General features: G+C 45.4%; 1 pseudogene; it reads right to left on the bottom strand.

Annotated features, from left to right (window-relative positions):
- Positions 1 to 17236: 17236 nt before the first annotated feature.
- On the bottom strand, positions 17237 to 19018 carry LOC129847065 (polysialoglycoprotein-like; annotated as a pseudogene).
- Between the last annotated feature and the right edge of the window lie 301 nt (positions 19019 to 19319).

Raw genomic sequence — 19319 nt, 5'->3', positions numbered from 1 at the left:
TCAGTTAAGAACAAATTATTATTTACAATGACGGCCTACCCCGGCAGAACCTGGATGGATAAGATGAACAGAGAACACTTTGTAACGCTTTCTATGAAGCCCATATCTATAATGCATACACTCAAGTTTACTCATCATTGGGAAAGGTAGGCCAAACGGCCTTTACTCATCATTGGGAAAGGTAGGCCAAACGGCCTTTACTTATCATTGGGAAAGGTAGGCCAAACGGTCTTTACTTATCATTGGGAAAGGTAGGCCAAACGGCCTTTACTTATCATTGGGAAAGGTAGGCCAAACGGACTTTACTCATCATTGGGAAAGGTAGGCCAAACGGTCTTTACTTATCATTGGGAAAGGTAGGCCAAGCGGCCTTTACCTATCATTGGGAAAGGTAGGCCAAACGGCCTTTACTCATCATTGGGAAAGGTAGGCCAAGCGGTCTTTACTCATCAATTCTATTCCAAGAAGGCGTAGCAGTCGGACGTGTGTTTGTCTTGTCTTGTCCCGTCTTGTCCCGCGTAAATAGTCCTCGTGTTTTTTGTATACATTTCGTATATATTTTAATTTCACTTTCCATCTTGGAACTGAATATACATTCCCGCAACCCGCCTCACCCAATGTGGTACGGATCTGCTTTTTATACTTTAGAACCGTACCCCCAATCAGAAGCTAGCCAGATAACTAGCTACTAGCTAGTAGTCAGTTAGCCACTGCTGCGGTCTTCGCCCTTAACTCGGACACCAGCCAGCTTCAGCTCGGGCAAATACCTGCCAGTCTGCAGGCGCGATATCAACCCAGAGAATATAGGACTGCTTTTTCTCTACCACATCACCGGATTCCTGACGCAAGCTCTGGACAATTACACCGGATCATCGTCGCTAGCTAGCTGCAACCAGGTGGCTACTACTGGCTAATACCTCTGTCCCGAAACAAGCACCAGTTAGCCTTGAGCTAGCCTCGAGCTAGGCCCATCTGCCGGCTAGCCGAAGAGGCCTACCAGCGAATTATTGGGCTACAATACCTCTTTTGCCAATTGGACTGGACCCTTTATTGCCGACACGGAGCCCCGCCGATCCATCACGACTGGTCTGCCGACGTAATTGTCCGAGGTGGTTTCAACAGGCTTTTCCATTGCGACGTTTCTGAATACCCATCTGCTAATTATTAGCTGTCTTATCGGCTGCTATCTAAATAAATATACCGGACAATTTTTTTTTCTTTTTTTCTGGGTCACTATATCTATTTTGCCAATTGGATCGATCCCCTCTACCACACGGAACCCCACTAATCTACCGACGGAAACGAACGAGGTGACAAAAATAAATAAAAATAAAAAATAAATGAAACCGACCTCCATCCTATGTTATCTTGCTACCGATAGCCAGCTACCCGGCCAGCTGTCTGGATCGCCGTGCCCCCAACCAACCTCTACTCACTGGACCCTTATGATCACTCGATTAAGCATGCCTCTCCTTAATGTAAATATGCCTTGTCCATTGCTGTTCTGGTTAGTGTTTATTGGCTTATTTCACTGTAGAGCCTCTAGCCCTGCTCACTATATATCCAACCTCTCAGTTCCACCACCCACATATGCGATGACATCACCTGGTTTCAATGATGTTTCTAGAGACTATATCTCTCTCATCATCACCCATTACCTAGGTTTACCTCCACTGTATTCACATCCTACCATACGTTTGTCTGTACATTATTCCTTGAAGCTATTTTATCGCCCCCAGAAACTTCCTTTTACTCTCTGTTCTAGACGTTCCAAACGACCAATTCTCATAGCTTTTAGCCGTACCCTTATCCTACTCCTCCTCTGTTCCTCTGGTGATGTAGAGGTGAATCCAGGCCCTGCAGTACCTAGCTCCACTCCTATTCCCCAGGCGCTCTCTTTTGATGACTTCTGTAACCGTAATAGCCTTGGTTTCATGCATGTTAACATTAGAAGCCTCCTCCCTAAGTTTGTTTTGTTCACTGCTTTAGCACACTCTGCCAACCCAGATGTTTTAGCCGTGTCTGAATCCTGGCTTAGGAAGACCACCAAAAATTCTGACATTTTCATCCCTAACTACAAGATTTTCAGACAAGATAGAACGGCCAAAGGGGGCGGTGTTGCAATCTACTGCAAGGATTGCCTGCAGAGTTCTGTTTTACTATCCAGGTCTGTTCCGAAACAATTTGAACTCCTACTTTTAAAAATCCACCTCTCTAAAAACAAGTCTCTCACTGTTGCCGCCTGCTATAGACCACCCTCTGCCCCCAGCTGTGCTCTGGACACCATATGTGAACTGATTGCCCCCCATCTATCTTCAGAGCTTGTGCTGCTAGGCGACCTAAATTGGAACATGCTTAACACCCCAGCCATCCTACAATCTAAGCTTGATGCCCTCAATCTCACACAAATTATCAATGAACCTACCAGGTATCACCCCAATTCCGTAAACACGGGTACCCTCATAGACATCATCCTAACCAACTTGCCCTCCAAATACACCTCTGCTGTTTTCAACCAAGATCTCAGCGATCACTGCCTCATTGCCTGTATCCGTAATGGGTCAGCGATCAAACGACCTCCACTCATCACTGTCAAACGCTCCCTGAAACACTTCAGCGAGCAGGCCTTTCTAATCGACCTGGCCGAGGTATCCTGGAAGGATATTGATCTCATCCCGTCAGTAGAGGATGCCTGGATATTTTTTAAAAATGCCTTCCTCACCATCTTGAATAAGCATGCCCCATTCAAGAAATTTAGAACCAGGAACAGATATAGCCCTTGGTTCTCTCCTGACCTGACTGCCCTTAACCAACAGAAAAACATCCTATGGCGTTCTGCATTAGCATCGAACAGCCCCCGTGATATGCAACTTTTCAGGGAAGCTAGAAACCAGTATACACAGGCAGTTAGAAAAGCCAAGGCTAGCTTTTTCAAGCAGAAATTTGCTTCCTGCAACACAAACTCAAAAAAGTTCTGGGACACTGTAAAGTCCATGGAGAATGAGAACACCTCCTCCCAGCTTCCAACTGCACTGAAGATAGGAAATACTGTCACCACCGACAAATCCATTATAATTGAGAATTTCAATAAGCATTTTTCTACGGCTGGCCATGCTTTCCACCTGGCTACCCCTACCCCGGTCAACAGCACTGCCCTCCCCTCTGCTACTCGCCCAAGCCTTCCCCATTTCTCTTTCTCCCAAATACAGTCAGCTGATGTTCTGAAAGAGCTGCAAAATCTGGACCCTTACAAATCAGCCGGGCTAGATAATCTGGACCCTTTCTTTCTAAAACTATCTGCTGAAATTGTTGCCACCCCTATTACCAGCCTTTTCAACCTCTCTTTCGTGTCGTCTGAGATTCCCAAAGATTGGAAAGCAGCTGCGGTTATCCCCCTCTTCAAAGGGGGAGACACTCTAGACCCAAACTGCTACAGACCTATATCTATCCTACCCTGCCTTTCTAAGGTCTTCGAAAGCCAAGTCAACAAACAGATTACCGACCATCTCGAATCCCACCATACCTTCTCCGCTATGCAATCTGGTTTCAGAGCTGGTCATGGGTGCACCTCAGCCACGCTCAAGGTCATAAACGATATCTTAACCGCTATCGATAGGAAACGGTACTGTGCAGCCATATTCATTGACCTGGCCAAGGCTTTTGACTCTGTCAATCACCACATCCTCATCGGCAGACTCGACAGCCTTGGTTTCTCTAATGATTGCCTCGCCTGGTTCACCAACTACTTCTCTGATCGAGTTCAGTGTGTCAAATCGGAGGGTCTGTTGTCCGGACCTCTGGCAGTCTCTATGGGGGTGCCACAGGGTTCAATTCTTGGACCGACTCTCTTCTCTGTATACATCAATGATGTCGCTCTTGCTGCTGGTGAGTCTCTGATCCACCTCTACGCAGACGACACTATTCTGTATACTTCTGGCCCTTCTCTTGACACTGTGTTAACAACCCTCCAGGCGAGCTTCAATGCCATACAACTCTCCTTCCGTGGCCTCCAATTGCTCTTAAATACAAGTAAAACTAAATGCATGCTCTTCAACCGATCGCTGCCTGCACCTGCCCGCCTGTCCAGCATCACTACTCTGGACGGCTCTGACTTAGAATATGTGGACAACTACAAATACCTAGGTGTCTGGTTAGACTGTAAACTCTCCTTCCAGACTCACATCAAGCATCTCCAATCCAAAGTTAAATCTAGAATCGGCTTCCTATTCCGCAACAAAGCATCCTTCACTCATATTGCCAAACATACCCTTGTAAAACTGACCATCCTACCAATCCTCGACTTCGGTGATGTCATTTACAAAATAGCCTCCAAAACCCTACTCAATAAATTGGATGCAGTCTATCACAGTGCCATCCGTTTTGCCACCAAAGCCCCATATACTACCCACCACTGCGACCTGTACACTCTCGTTGGCTGGCCCTCGCTTCATACTCGTCGCCAAACCCACTGGCTCCAGGTCATCTACAAGACCCTGCTAGGTAAAGTCCCCCCTTATCTCAGCTCGCTGGTCACCATAGCAGCACCCACCTGTAGCACGCGCTCCAGCAGGTATATCTCTCTGGTCACCCCCAAAACCAATTCTTCCTTTGGCCGCCTCTCCTTCCAGTTCTCTGCTGCCAATGACTGGAACGAACTACAAAAATCTCTGAAACTGGAAACCCTTATCTCCCTCACTAGCTTTAAGCACCAGCTTTCAGAGCAGCTCATAGATTACTGCACCTGTACATAGCCCATCTATAATTTAGCCCAAACAACTACCTCTTTACCTACTGTATTTATTTATTTTGCTCCTTTGCACCCCATTATTTCTATCTCTACTTTGCACCTTCTTCCACTGCAAACCAACCATTCCAGTGTTATTTTTTTTTACTTGCTATATTGTATTTACTTCGCCACCATGGCCTTTTTATATATATTTTTTATTTTTTTTATTTATATATATATTTTGTTTGCCTTCACCTCCCTTATCTCACCTCACTTGCTCATATTGTATATAGACTTATTTTCACTGTATTATTGACTGTATGTTTGTTTTACTCCATGTGTAACTATGTGTTGTTGTATGTGTCGAACTGCTTTGCTTTATCTTGGCCAGGTCGCAATTGTAAATGAGAACGTGTTCTCAATTTGCCTACCTGGTTAAATAAAGGTGAAATAAATAAATAAATAAAAAATTTGGAAAGGTAGGCCAAGCGGTCTTTACTCATTATTGGGAAAGGTAGGCCAAACGGCCTTTACTCATCATTGGGAAAGGTAGGCCAAGCGGTCTTTACTCATCATTGGGAAAGGTAGGCCAAACGTACTTTACTCATCATTGGGAAAGGTAGGCCAAACGGCCTTTACTCATCATTGGGAAAGGTAGGCCAAGCGGTCTTTACTCATCATTGGGAAAGGTAGGCCAAGCGGTCTTTACTCATTATTGGGAAAGGTAGGCCAAACGGCCTTTACTCATCATTGGGAAAGGTAGGCCAAGCGGTCTTTACTCATCATTGGGAAAGGTAGGCCAAACGTACTTTACTCATCATTGGGAAAGGTAGGCCAAACGGCCTTTACTCATCATTGGGAAAGGTAGGCCAAGCGGTCTTTACTCATTATTGGGAAAGGTAGGCCAAACGGCCTTTACTCATCATTGGGAAAGGTAGGCCAAGCGGTCTTTACTCATCATTGGGAAAGGTAGGCCAAACGTACTTTACTCATCATTGGGAAAGGTAGGCCAAACGGCCTTTACTCATCATTGGGAAAGGTAGGCCAAGCCGTCTTTACTCATCATTGGGAAAGGTAGGCCAAGCGGTCTTTACTCATCATTGGTAAAGGTAGGCCAAATGGTCTTTACTCATCATTGGGAAAGGTAGGCCAAATGGTCTTTACTCATCATTGGGAAAGGTAGGCCAAGCGGTCTTTACTCATCATTGGGAAAGGTAGGCCAAGCGGTCTTTACTCATCATTGGGAAAGGTAGGCCAAACGGTCTTTACTCATCATTGGGAAAGGTAGGCCAAACGGTCTTTACTCATCATTGGGAAAGGTAGGCCAAACGGTCTTTACTCATCATTGGGAAAGGTAGGCCAAGCGGTCTTTACTCATCATTGGGAAAGGTAGGCCAAGCGGTCTTTACTCATCATTGGGAAAGGTAGGCCAAACGGTCTTTACTCATCATTGGGAAAGGTAGGCCAAGCGGTCTTTACTCATCATTGGGAAAGGTAGGCCAAACGGTCTTTACTCATCATTGGGAAAGGTAGGCCAAGCGGTCTTTACTCATCATTGGGAAAGGTAGGCCAAGCGGTCTTTACTCATCATTGGGAAAGGTAGGCCAAATGGTCTTTACTCATCATTGGTAAAGGTAGGCCAAATGGTCTTTACTCATCATTGGGAAAGGTAGGCCAAGCGGTCTTTACTCATCATTGGGAAAGGTAGGCCAAATGGTCTTTACTGATCATTGGTAAAGGTAGGCCAAATGGTCTTTACTCATCATTGGGAAAGGTAGGCCAAGCGGTCTTTACTCATCATTGGGAAAGGTAGGCCAAGCGGTCTTTACTCATCATTGGGAAAGGTAGGCCAAGCGGTCTTTACTCATCATTGGGAAAGGTAGGCCAAATGGTCTTTACTCATCATTGGTAAAGGTAGGCCAAGCGGTCTTTACTCATCATTGGGAAAGGTAGGCCAAGCGGTCTTTACTCATCATTGGGAAAGGTAGGCCAAATGGTCTTTACTCATCATTGGTAAAGGTAGGCCAAGCGGTCTTTACTCATCATTGGGAAAGGTAGTCCAAGCGGTCTTTACTCATCATTGGGAAAGGTAGGCCAAACGGTCTTTACTCATCATTGGTAAAGGTAGGCCAAGCGGTCTTTGCTCATCATTGGGAAAGGTAGGCCAAGCGGTCTTTACTCATCATTGGGAAAGGTAGGCCAAATGGTCTTTACTCATCATTGGGAAAGGTAGGCCAAGCGGTCTTTACTCATCATTGGGAAAGGTAGGCCAAACGGTCTTTACTCATCATTGGTAAAGGTAGGCCAAGCGGTCTTTGCTCATCATTGGGAAAGGTAGGCCAAGCGGTCTTTACTCATCATTGGGAAAGGTAGGCCAAATGGTCTTTACTCATCATTGGGAAAGGTAGGCCAAGCGGTCTTTACTCATCATTGGGAAAGGTAGGCCAAACGGTCTTTACTCATCATTGGTAAAGGTAGGCCAAGCGGTCTTTGCTCATCATTGGGAAAGGTAGGCCAAGCGGTCTTTACTCATCATTGGTAAAGGTAGGCCAAGCGGTCTTTACTCATCATTGGGAAAGGTAGGCCAAGCGGCCTTTACTCATCATTGGGAAAGGTAGGCCAAGCGGCCTTTACTCATCATTGGGAAAGGTAGGCCAAACGGTCTTTACTCATCATTGGGAAAGGTAGGCCAAGCGGCCTTTACTCATCATTGGGAAAGGTAGGCCAAACGGTCTTTACTCATCATTGGGAAAGGTAGGCCAAACGTCCTTTACTCATCATTGGGAAAGGTAGGCCAAGCGGTCTTTACTCATCATTGGTAAAGGTAGGCCAAGCGGTCTTTACTCATCATTGGGAAAGGTAGGCCAAGCGGTCTTTACTCATCATTGGGAAAGGTAGGCCAAACGGTCTTTACTCATCATTGGGAAAGGTAGGATGTGTTCTGGACACATCCTTTCTGTGCTCCAGCAATTTAAGAACAGATGCCTCCTTCCATCAGCCGTATGCACCTTGTTCAGTATCTGTCACTTTACAGTACTGTAGTTCATGATCTGGTTCTACTTACTTTATGACATTCCTCCTTGTTCTTATAGGCTGGAGTAGGCTTAGTCTCAAAATAAGACCGGTATAAAATAGTTTTAGCCTGTTAAAGCAGGGTTTCCCAAACCTTTCTTTTTCAAGATGAAGGGGGAGGTTCGGACAGAGCTAAAGGACGTCCATTTTTTTTGCACTGATCACAGACGTGGTCAAGTGTAAATATGACTTCTTACATGAGCCTGACAGTGCATCTCACGAAAGACTGAACACTATCTCAGGCTAACATAGTTTGGAAAGCAATTGGCTATTGCTTCAAAGAGAAGACAATGAAAAGACTAATCTGTCTTTTAGTTATCAAAATTCTCAACTTAATTGAGCGAACAGTATTTTTGCCATTGGCTATATCCCCGGTGAGTGTGCATATTCACTTTCTTTATCCCTGAGTCAGTGCCACTTTAAAGTCATATTGAAAAAGATTCTGCTAATCTCTATAGTCATATAAAGTGTAGTAGAATTGCATGATAAAAAATATTTTAACAAGGGAAAAAATCCTGTGAAGAGAAACATATCTGACATAGCCTAGCCTAGCCTTACTCCACCACGCGCTGCATTGAACAGCCGTTTTTTTGCGAACAGTGATTGAGTTATATTATTAGCCTAAATGATGAATATCCAATTTACTAATCACATTAGCAATAGTCAGCTATCTTACAAAAGTCTGTAAATGTGAAGATGCATTGAATGCTTTAAAGGGCTGTCAGTTATGTCGATGACTGTGTACACACCACACGTCAATCACCGACACCTGAAGTCCCATGACCGTCACAGCCCTAGTTGTATGCTTGAGTTTGTTCAAGAGAGGCTTTGACGCCAGATTTGAGCAGATCTTGCTTTAGTTTTCCTCAGCCTGTGTTTTGTTTCTCTCTCCTTTTACTGTTAGATGGTGATGCTGCTTCTCTCCAGAGGAGCCAACATTAATACTTTTGACAAGAAGGACCGCCCAGCAATCCACAAGAAGGACCGCCCAGCAATCCATCCAGACTCACAGCTCAGCTGTATGGTCCACCTCTAGTGTGTTATTATGTCAGAATGATGGACTGAATATGTTGATAAGATGTAGGTTTCAATTGTACTAACACGATGTAGGTATTGCTAATGGTGCTGTGTACCACTGTAAACTAACCTCTCTCTCCCTCTATATCTCTGCCTATCTCTCTGTCTCTCTCCATCTGTCTGTCTCTCTCTCCATCTCTGTTTCTCTCTTTGTCTCTCTTTTCCCCCCCATAGGGCACATTGAGGTGGTGAAACTGCTGGCCTCTCATGGATCAGAGGTGTCCTGTAAAGACAAGAGGGCCTACACCCCTCTCCACTCTGCAGCGGCATGATCAGCATGGTCAAGTACCTCCTGGACCTTGGGGTGGATGTGAGTCAATGCATACATACACCTACCCACATTCAACTGTGTAGTCACTGTTCAATTACAACTCCACGAAAAGACAGAGCTCTAGTGTGTTCGAGAATGATTTCCTTCAAGTAATGAAGAGATGGAGGTTGGATCAGGGGATTGGGGCCAGTGTGTTGGGACCAGGGGATTGGATCCAGGAGGTTGGAGCCAGGGGGTTGGGACCCAGTGTGTCGGGACACAGTGTGTTGGGTCAGGGGGTTTTCCTAACCAAGTGACCTGATCAGGAATGTATTGTCTCTCTCTCTATCAACATGTTAAATGTGCAACCAGAGGAAAAGAAACTCTGGACCACCTTTACTCCATATTCAATGATGCATACAAAGCTCTCCCTCGCTCTCCATTTGGCTAATCTGACCATATTTCTATCCTCCGGATTCCTGCTTACAAGCAACAATTAAAGCAGGAAGCACCAGTGACTAGATCAATAAAAAAGTGGTCAGATGAGGCAGATGCTAAACTACAGGACTGTTTTGCTAGCACAGACTGGAATATTTTCTGAGATTCTTCTGATGGCATTGAGGATTACACCACATCCGTCACTGGCTTCATCAATAAGTGCATCGATGACGTCATCCCCACAGTGACTATACGTACATAACCCAACCAGAAGTCATGGATTACAGGCAAAATCCAACCTTAGCTAAAAGGGTAGAGCTGCCGCTTTCAAGGAGCGGGACTCTAACCTGGAAGCTTATAAGAAATCCCGCTATGCCCTCCGACGAACCATCAACCAGGCAAAGCATCAATACAGGACAAAGATCACATCATACTACACCAGCTCCGATGCTGGTCGGATGTGGCAGGGTTTGCAAACTATTACAGACTACAAAGGGAAGCACAGCCGAGAGCAGCCCAGTGACACGAGCCTACCAGACGAGCTAAATTATTTATATGCTCGCTTCGAAGCAAGTAACACTGTAACATGCATGAGAGCACCAGCTGTTCCGGACTACTGTGCGATCACATTCTCCACAGCTGATGTGAGTAAGACCTTTAAACAGGTCAACATTCACAAGACCACAGGGCCAGACGGATTACCAGGATGTGTACCCGAGCATGCGCTGACCAACTGGCAAGCATCTTCACTGACATTTTCAACCTCTCCCTGTCTGAGTCTGTAATACCAACATGTTTCAAGCATTGCACCATAGTCCCTGTGCCCAAGAAGACTAAGGTAACCTGCCTAAATAACTACCGACCCGTAGCACTCACGTCTGTGTTTTTGAAAGGCTGGTCATGGCTCACATCAATACCATTATCCTAGAAACCCTAAACCTACTCCAATTTGCATACCGCCCCAACAGATCCACAGATGATGCAATCTCTATGGCACTCCACACTGCCCTTTCACACCTGGACAAAAGGAACACCTATGTGAGAATGCTATTCATTGACTACAGCTCAGCGTTCAACACCATAGTGCACTCAAAGCTCATCACTGTCAATCAATCAAATGTATTTATGAAGCCCTTCTTACATCAACTGATGTCACAAAGTGCTGTACAGAAACCCAGCCTAAAACCCCAAACAGCAAGCAATGCAGGTGTAGAAGCACGGTAGCTAGGACAAACTCCCTAGGAAGGTCAAAACCTAGGAAGAAACCTAGAGAGGAACCAGGCTATGAGGGGTGGCCAGTCCTCTTCTGGCTGTGCCGGGTGGAGATTATAACAGAACATGGGCAAGATGTTCAAAAGTTCATAGATGACCAGCAGGGTCAGATAATAATAATCACAGTGGTTGTAGAGGGTGAAACAGGTCAGCACCTCAGGAGTAAATGTCATTTGGCTTTTCATAGCCGATCATTCAGAGTATCTCTACCGCTTCTGCCGTCTCTAGAGAGTTGAAAACAGCAGGTCTGGGACAAGGTAGCACGTCCAGTGAACAGGTCGACCTCCGGGAAACCTTGAAGTCTCAAATTCGAGTGCCTTTGGAAATGTTCATAATAGTCTTCCAACTTCTTGTATTTTTGGTCCACGTCCTCACGGACGTCCAGGATGTTAGCCTGGTGGTCAGCATGGTTTTTTCTAACTTTGTCACTCGTCCATTTGTGACTTTATGGTCTTCGTGGAGTTTATCGACCAGTACATCAATTTTGCTGAGGGGTTCAGAAAGTGTCTCTTGGATTTATTTTTGTTATACCCTTGTCCATCTCCATTCTGAACCATGCTGGTGCTTCTTCCCGAGCTAGCATCCGCCGAGGCCGATGAAGGGCTGTCAGAGAGGGGCATTTTTCCATGCCTCGTCTGAGGCTTTGACATATTTGGCATATTTTGTTTTGGCGATACAATAAATGTTTTAACTTCCAACGCACTATTAACGAACAGTTTAACAATGTCAAAATGCCTTAAAACTGTTTGAAAGTTCGAAGACACTACGCAGATGCGTCTTGTTAGAGCTTCGCCATTGGCGGAAGTCTCTCTCATATCATCATTCTTAAAACTTCTTATGGCTGCAAGGGGCAGTATTGAGTAGCCAGCTAAATCTTGCCCATTTCAAACGGCCTCGTACTCAGTTCTTGCTCGTACAATATGCATATTATTATTACTATTGGATAGAAAACACTCTCTAGTTTCTAAAACCGTTTGAATTATTTCTCTGAGTGAAACAGAACTCCTTCTGCAGCACATTTCCTGACCAGGAAGTGGAATGTCAGAAATCGATGCTCTGTTCAACTTCATGCCTATACATGGGCAATGAACGTAAGAGTCTACGTACACTTCATACACCTTCCCCTGGTTGTCAAGAGGCAGTGAGAGAAGAAATTTCGTGTCTATCTTGGTCTGAGGTGGAATTAAAGCTCTTTGTATGACGTGACCGTCCATTTCCTGTTTCTGGAGCGCGCGAAAGAGGACATGGATTTGCCTTCTGTTTAGCTGTCGTTATGGACGACTAACATCTCCGGTTTAGATATTATTTGATACATGTGAAGATATCATCGTAAAGTATGTTTTTTCAATATAGTTTAATCAGATTATTGAAATTTTTTCGGGAGTTTTGCCGTGTTCCGTTCTCTGACTTTGTTGACGTTGGAGAGATCCGTGCCACCTGGCAAGTGCCCATGCTAAATCAAGAGGGAAATTTGCCGTTCCAGATCCAAACAACGACTGTTCTGGACAAAGGACACCTTGTACAACATTCTGACGGAAGATCACCAAAAGTAAGAAACATTTTATGATGCTATTTCTAATATCTGTCACGCATGTGAACTGGTCGTCGGCGCCCAAGTGTTTCTGGCTATTGTGGCTACGCTAATATAACGCTATATTGTGTTTTCGCTGTAAAACACTTGATAAATCGGAAATATTGTCTGGAATCACAAGATGCCTGTCTTTCAATTGCTGTACACTATGTATTTTTCAGAAATGTTTTATGATGAGTATTTAGTTATTTGGCGTTGGTGTCTGTAATTTTTCTATCTGCTTTCGGTGCAATTTCTGACTGTAGCTGCAATGTAAACTACGATTTATACCTGAAATATGCACATTTTTCGAAAAAAACATATGCTATACAATAAATATGTTATCAAACTGTCATCTGATGAGGTTGTTTCTTGGTTAGTGGCTATTTATATCTTTATTTGGCCGAATTTGTGATAGCTACTGATGGAGTCAAACTGATGGAGTAATAAAAGTGGAGTCTTTTGCTAAGGTGGTTAGCTAATAGATTTACATATTTTGTCTTCCCTGTAAAACATTTAAAAAATCGGACATGTTGGCTGGATTCACGAGATGTGTACCTTTCATATGCTGTATAGGACTTGTTAATGTGTGAAAGTTAAACGACCTGGGGAATAGTTACAGGGGAGAGGGGATTGAATGAGCCAATAGTAATCTTGGGATGATTAGGTGACCGTGATGGTATGAGGACCAGATCGGGAATTTAGCCAGGACACCAGGGTTAACACCCCTACTCTAACAATAAGTGCCATGGGATCTTTAGTGACCACAGAGAGTCAGGACACATGTTTAACGTCCCACCCGAAAGACAGCACCTGTCCCCAATCACTGCCCTGGGATATTATTTTAGACCAGAGGAAAGAGTGACTCCTACTGGCCCTCCAACACCACTTCCAGCAGCAACTGGTCTCCAATCTAGGGACTGACCATTGACTGACCACTGACCACCCTGCTTAGCTTCAGAAGCAAGCCAGCTGTGGGATGCAGGGTGTTAAGCAGCAAATAAAATGCAACATGATTATACCACTCTACATGGAGAAATACACTAATGGGTTCTTGTATTTGTTGCATATTAATCAACTCAGTCACCACACTATTTCATTAATAGTTCGTTTTAACAGGTCTATGAGCCACTGTTGGCCGACGGGTCAAATGAGGTGATTACAGGATGCTACCCTTCACTGAAAGATGCATTTCGGTCCTTTCCTCTCCCCTTGCACCTGGCTATCAAGGGAATTTGGGAAGGTTGTGGCTGTTTATACTTCGGTTATTGTGATGATTTTGTCAGAGGAAACAAATCTGAATCTCCTATAATGTAACAGTTACGCTGTAGCGGAGATTCAGCCCACTGGATAGCGCAGCAGTTGATCAATTGCAGTGAATCTAAACCCGCAGTTTATCATGTGCCATTCTAAGGTAGGCTATATTTACATCAAATCTTCTCAATCCTACCTATTGCATCTGTTCTCCAGCAATAAAGTAAATGATCAAGTTAATATTCATTTAGTCACAGCATCAACTAAACGTGAGCCTACACAAACGTGGACTACACAATCAAATTAAATAATCTTGTCAAGACCCTGCCATTCTTCTCCGTTATTACTTCTATTCAAGACAAAATACCCCCAGTTCTCGCATTATTTTACAGACTTGGTCAGAAAGGGTAACTGATTCTCGAGACCCAGACAAACAAATGTAGAATAACATTCAATACACAAACTTAGACTACATAAAATAACCTGGAAGGCCTACCCTGTAGAAAACAAAATAATTTGCATAGCCCATAACGGTTTAACTTGCTTCAAAACACGCTGAATTTATTTATTTATTTCACCTTTATTTAACCAGGTAGGCTAGTTGAGAACAAGTTCTCATTTACAACTGCGACCTGGCCAAGATAAAGCATAGCAGTGTGAACAGACAACAACACAGAGTTACACATGGAGTAAACAATAAACAAGTCAATAACACAGTAGGGGGAAAAAATGAGTCTATATACATTGTGTGCAAAAGGCATGAGGAGGTAGGCAATAAATAGGCCATAGGAGCGAATAATTACAATTTAGCAGATTAACACTGGAGTGATAAATCATCAGATGATCATGTGCAAGTAGAGATACTGGTGTGCAAAAGAGCAGAAAAGTAAATAAATAAAAACAGTAAGGGGATGAGGTAGGTAAATTGGGTGGGCTGTTTACAGATGCAGCGATCGGTTAGCTGCTCAGATAGCAGATGTTTAAAGTTGGTGAGGGAAATAAAAGTCTCCAGTTTCAGCGATTTTTGCAATACGTTCCAGTCACAGGCAGCAGAGAACTGGAAGGAAAGGCGGCCAAACGGGGTGTTGGCTTTTGGGATGATCAGTGAGATATACCTGCTGGAGCGCGTGCTACGGGTGGGTGTTGTTAGCCTGACCAGTGAACTGAGATAAGGTGGAGCTTTACCTAGCATGGACTTATAGATGACCTGGAGCCAGCATGTCTGGCGACGAATATGTAGCGAGGGCCAGCCGACTAGAGCATACAGGTCGCAGTGGTGGGTGGTATAAGGTGTTTTAGTAACACAACGGATGGCACTATGATAAACTGCATCTAGTTTGCTGAGTAGAGTATTGGAAGCTATTTTGTAGATGACATCGCCGAAGTCGAGGATCGGTAGGATTGTCAGTTTTACTAGGGTAAGTTTGGCGGCGTGAGTGAAGGAGGCTTTGTTGCGAAATAGAAAGCCGATTCTTGATTTGATTTTGGATTGGAGATGTTTAATATGAGTCTGGAAGGAGAGTTTACAGTCTAGCCAGACACCTAGGTATTTATAGATGTCCACATATTCTAGGTCGGAACCGTCCAGGGTGGTGATGCTAGTCGGGCGGGCGGGTGCAAGCAGCGAACGGTTGAAAAGCATGCATTTGGTTTTACTAGCGTTTAAGAGCAGTTGGAGGCCACGGAAGGAGTGTTGTATGGCATTGAAGCTCATTTGGAGGTTAGATAGCACAGTGTCCAAGGAATGGCCAGAAGTATACAGAATGGTGTTGTCTGCGTAGAGGTGGATCAGGGAATCGCCCGCAGCAAGAGCAACATCATTGATATATACAGAGAAAAGAGTCGGCCCGAGAATTGAACCCTGTGGTACCCCCATAGAGACTGCCAGAGGACCAGACAACATGCCCTCCGATTTGACACACTGAGCTCTGTCTGCAAAGTAGTTGGTGAACCAGGCAAGGCAGTCATCAGATAAACCGAGGCTACCGAGTCTGCCGATAAGAATATGGTGATTGACAGTCGAAAGCCATGGCCAGGTCGATGAAGACGGCTGCACAGTAATGTCTTTTATCGATGGCGGTTATATCGTTTAGTACCTTGAGCGTGGCTGAGGTGCACCCGTGACCGGCTCGGAAACGGGATTGCACAGCGGAATTCGAGATGGTCAGTGATCTGTTTATTAACTTGGCTTTCTGACCACGGCAGCTTTCCAATCCTTGGGGATCTCAGACGATATGAGATGTTGAACAGGCTGGTAATAGGGGTTGCGACAATGGCGGCGGATAGTTTCAGAAATTGAGGGTCTAGATCACAGGTGTCAAACTCATACCACGGGGGGCCGAGTGTCTGCGGGTTCTCTCCTCCCTTACACTTGATTGATGAATTAACATCACTAATTAGTTAGGAACTCCCCACACCTGGTTGTCTAGGGCTTTATTGAAAGGAAAAACAAAAAACCTGCAGACACTAGGAATCCGTGGAATGAGTTTGACACCCCTGGTCTAAATTGTCAAGCCCAGCTGATTTGTATGGGTCCAGGTTTTGCAGCGCTTTCAGAACATTTGCTATCTGGATTTGGTTGGCATAATTGAGTAAAGCGGTGCCATAGAAATGTTTGAATTACAGCAGATACCTACCGGTAGCTCAAAAGTAGAAGCCAATTTTGTTGCTGTATTAACTGCATTTAAAGGTTGCGTGTACGTAATTTTTTCATTCATGGCGACTAAGTACGGTTTGCTACGACGCACACCCTGAGCGTTCATCATGCGGCTAGAGAAGGCCTGTATGAACAGACTTCCTCACGCTTCATAGAAATTTACCGGTTTCTTCCAATGGTTTATCCCATGTAAATCAGAGTGGGCGGGAAATCCTGGTCAAACTGTTCCTGCCCTCAAACCCTAGGATAGCAGCGCTACAAGCAACTCTAGGAGAGCCTGGACTTGATAGCAACCTGCCAGCTAAGACAGGTTAGCATTGACTTATTTAAACCTGAAAGTTTGGATTGGCACTGGGATATGAAGACACCCCGCCAAAACGATGGGCTAATGATACGAGAGCTGGTTTTATATTTAAGCATTCACTAATAGGAAACCAAGTCAGTTACGAGAGAAGACACCCAGCAGTGTCATTTAAATGCAAGTTGACAACCGTGATATTAGTTAGCACTGACACATTAAACCCAATTCTAGCAGCCTCATATGTACCAACCCCAAACACTCAGTTCCACAAACATCAAGTTTAAATGAACAAGAACCCATTCCACATCATGTGATGCTACTAGCATGATTTGACCAAATGTAGCTTAAGTCAAATGGTAGTTTAAGCACAGGGGTCAAAGTAGACATATATTGCTGATGCCAAAGCATGGTTATAATGAAAAATAAATGGTGCCATCACCAGTTACTCATGTCAGGTCAAAGACCACAACTCCAAGTCAGAACCGTCAAAACAATACTGAGGACACAATTATTACAGTTAGCGTTTAATTGATGCCAAAACAAGAAAATGCAGTTACACACACAACCTGGACTAGAAAACCCATGAACACTTGCATGGACCCCGAGCACCATGTCCCACGTCAGATATCCATGATTGTGGTCAACGGGGGCTCAGATGCAGAAGTGAACAGTTCCTCAATGGCATGGTCAGACGGGCCGGTGGCAGCTTCAGAGGTAGCGTCGTCAGACGGGCCGGTGGCAGCTTCAGAGGTAGCGTCGTCAGACGGGCCGGTGGCAGCTTCAGAGGTAGCGTCGTCAGACTGGCCGGTCGCAGCTTCAGAGGTTGCGTCGTCAGACTGGCCGGTCGCAGCTTCAGAGGTAGCGTCGTCAGACTGGCCGGTCGCAGCTTCAGAGGTAGCGTCGTCAGACGGGCCGGTGGCAGCTTCAGAGGTAGCGTCGTCAGACGGGCCGGTGGCAGCTTCAGAGGTAGCGTCGTCAGACGGGCCGGTGGCAGCTTCAGAGGTAGCGTCGTCAGACGGGCCGGTGGCAGCTTCAGAGGTAGCGTCGTCAGACGGGCCAGTGGCAGCTTCAGAGGTAGCGTCGTCAGACGGGCCAGTGGCAGCTTCAGAGGTAGCGTCGTCAGACGGGCCAGTGGCAGCTTCAGAGGTAGCGTCGTCAGACGGGCCAGTGGCAGCTTCAGAGGTAGCGTCGTCAGACGGGCCAGTGGCAGCTTCAGAGGTAGCGTCGTCAGACGGGCCAGTGGCAGCTTCAGAGGTAGCGTCGTCAGACGGGCCAGTGGCAGCTTCAGAGGTAGCGTCGTCAGACGGGCCAGTGGCAGCTTCAGAGGTAGCGTCGTCAGACGGGCCAGTGGCAGCTTCAGAGGTAGCGTCGTCAGACGGGCCAGTGGCAGCTTCAGAGGTGGCGTCGTCAGACGGGCCGGTGGCAGCTTCAGAGGCAGCGTCGTCAGACGGGCCCGTGGCAGCTTCAGAGGCAGCGTCGTCAGACGGGCCCGTGGCAGCGTCGTCAGACGGGCCCGTGGCAGCTTCAGAGGCAGCGTCGTCAGACGGGCCCGTGGCAGCTTCAGAGGCAGCGTCGTCAGACGGGCCAGTGGCAGCTTCAGAGGCAGCGTCGTCAGAGGACAGGGCATCATTTGCCGTAGAGCTACCGTGGTTTGGAGAAGCTTGGGATTCTACTTCATTAGTCTCAAAATACTCTAGAGAGTAAACATAAAGGAGCAGTTGGGTATTCTACAGCAACACAGCTGTTCTACACGGTCTAGGCCAAATTGCCATTCGAATGTTGAGCAACATGAACCCAACACAGATTTCAAAGTATATGTTTCAGGCCACACCTTCTCTGTCTTGTTTAGCGTCAGACCCTATGGATCGGAGCAAGGCCAGGGCATGCACAATGGAGACGTCATTTGATGACAGCTCTGAAAAACGTAGGTTAAGGTACACAAGCAAAATGACCAAATCAAAGGGTTTGACAACATTATTTAGACAACTGAGTTACTCTATGGTGTTGAATGAGTGTCAAACACAGCAGCACCATAGACACAGTACAAAGCTAGAAGGGTTGTGGAAAGAAACACTTACCTCCAAGTCTCCTCTGCAGAGAGACTTGCTCTAGCTTCTGGGACTTTCCAACAGGGTAACAAGAAACTGAGGAGAAAGTGTTGACACAAAATAGTTACATATTAATAATAGCAGACGACCAATGCGGAACAAACAGAACGTCAAATTTTTATCTCCAACTGATAAAGTTGAGATTATTTCCCAACCAAATCCCTTCTATCCAAATAAAACATTAGTGAACCAACCTTTCACAACCCCCACAGTCACCACAAAGAGCAGCAATTCTCTCACACCTCCCATGATCATGAAAATAGTCTGTGCTATCAACAGGTAATGTCTTCACATGGCCTGTATGAGGCTTATATAGGCCACTAATGACCTTTTACCTGACAAACATGACTTAACGATCAATTAACATGCTTGATTGAGGTGTTACATTCAGATAGAAATAGACCATGTAGAACGTATGTTGTGCAGGCAATCTTTTCTACTCCATATATTGCATTTATATCTGTAATGTTTAACCCTAATGGTCTCAGCTCAGCAGTAGAAAGAAGTAGGCCTAAATATTTTAGGTGTAATCTTCAAAGATATTAGGGGGAAATACCCAAATCCACTTTTTACAATGCTCCTGGGAAATGGGTAG

The sequence above is a fragment of the Salvelinus fontinalis genome, unplaced genomic scaffold (genome assembly GCF_029448725.1).
Source record: "Salvelinus fontinalis isolate EN_2023a unplaced genomic scaffold, ASM2944872v1 scaffold_0692, whole genome shotgun sequence".
NCBI lineage: Eukaryota > Metazoa > Chordata > Actinopteri > Salmoniformes > Salmonidae > Salvelinus > Salvelinus fontinalis.
The sequence above is the reverse complement of the archived record's forward strand: the minus strand, read 5'-3'. Positions and strand labels throughout refer to the sequence as shown.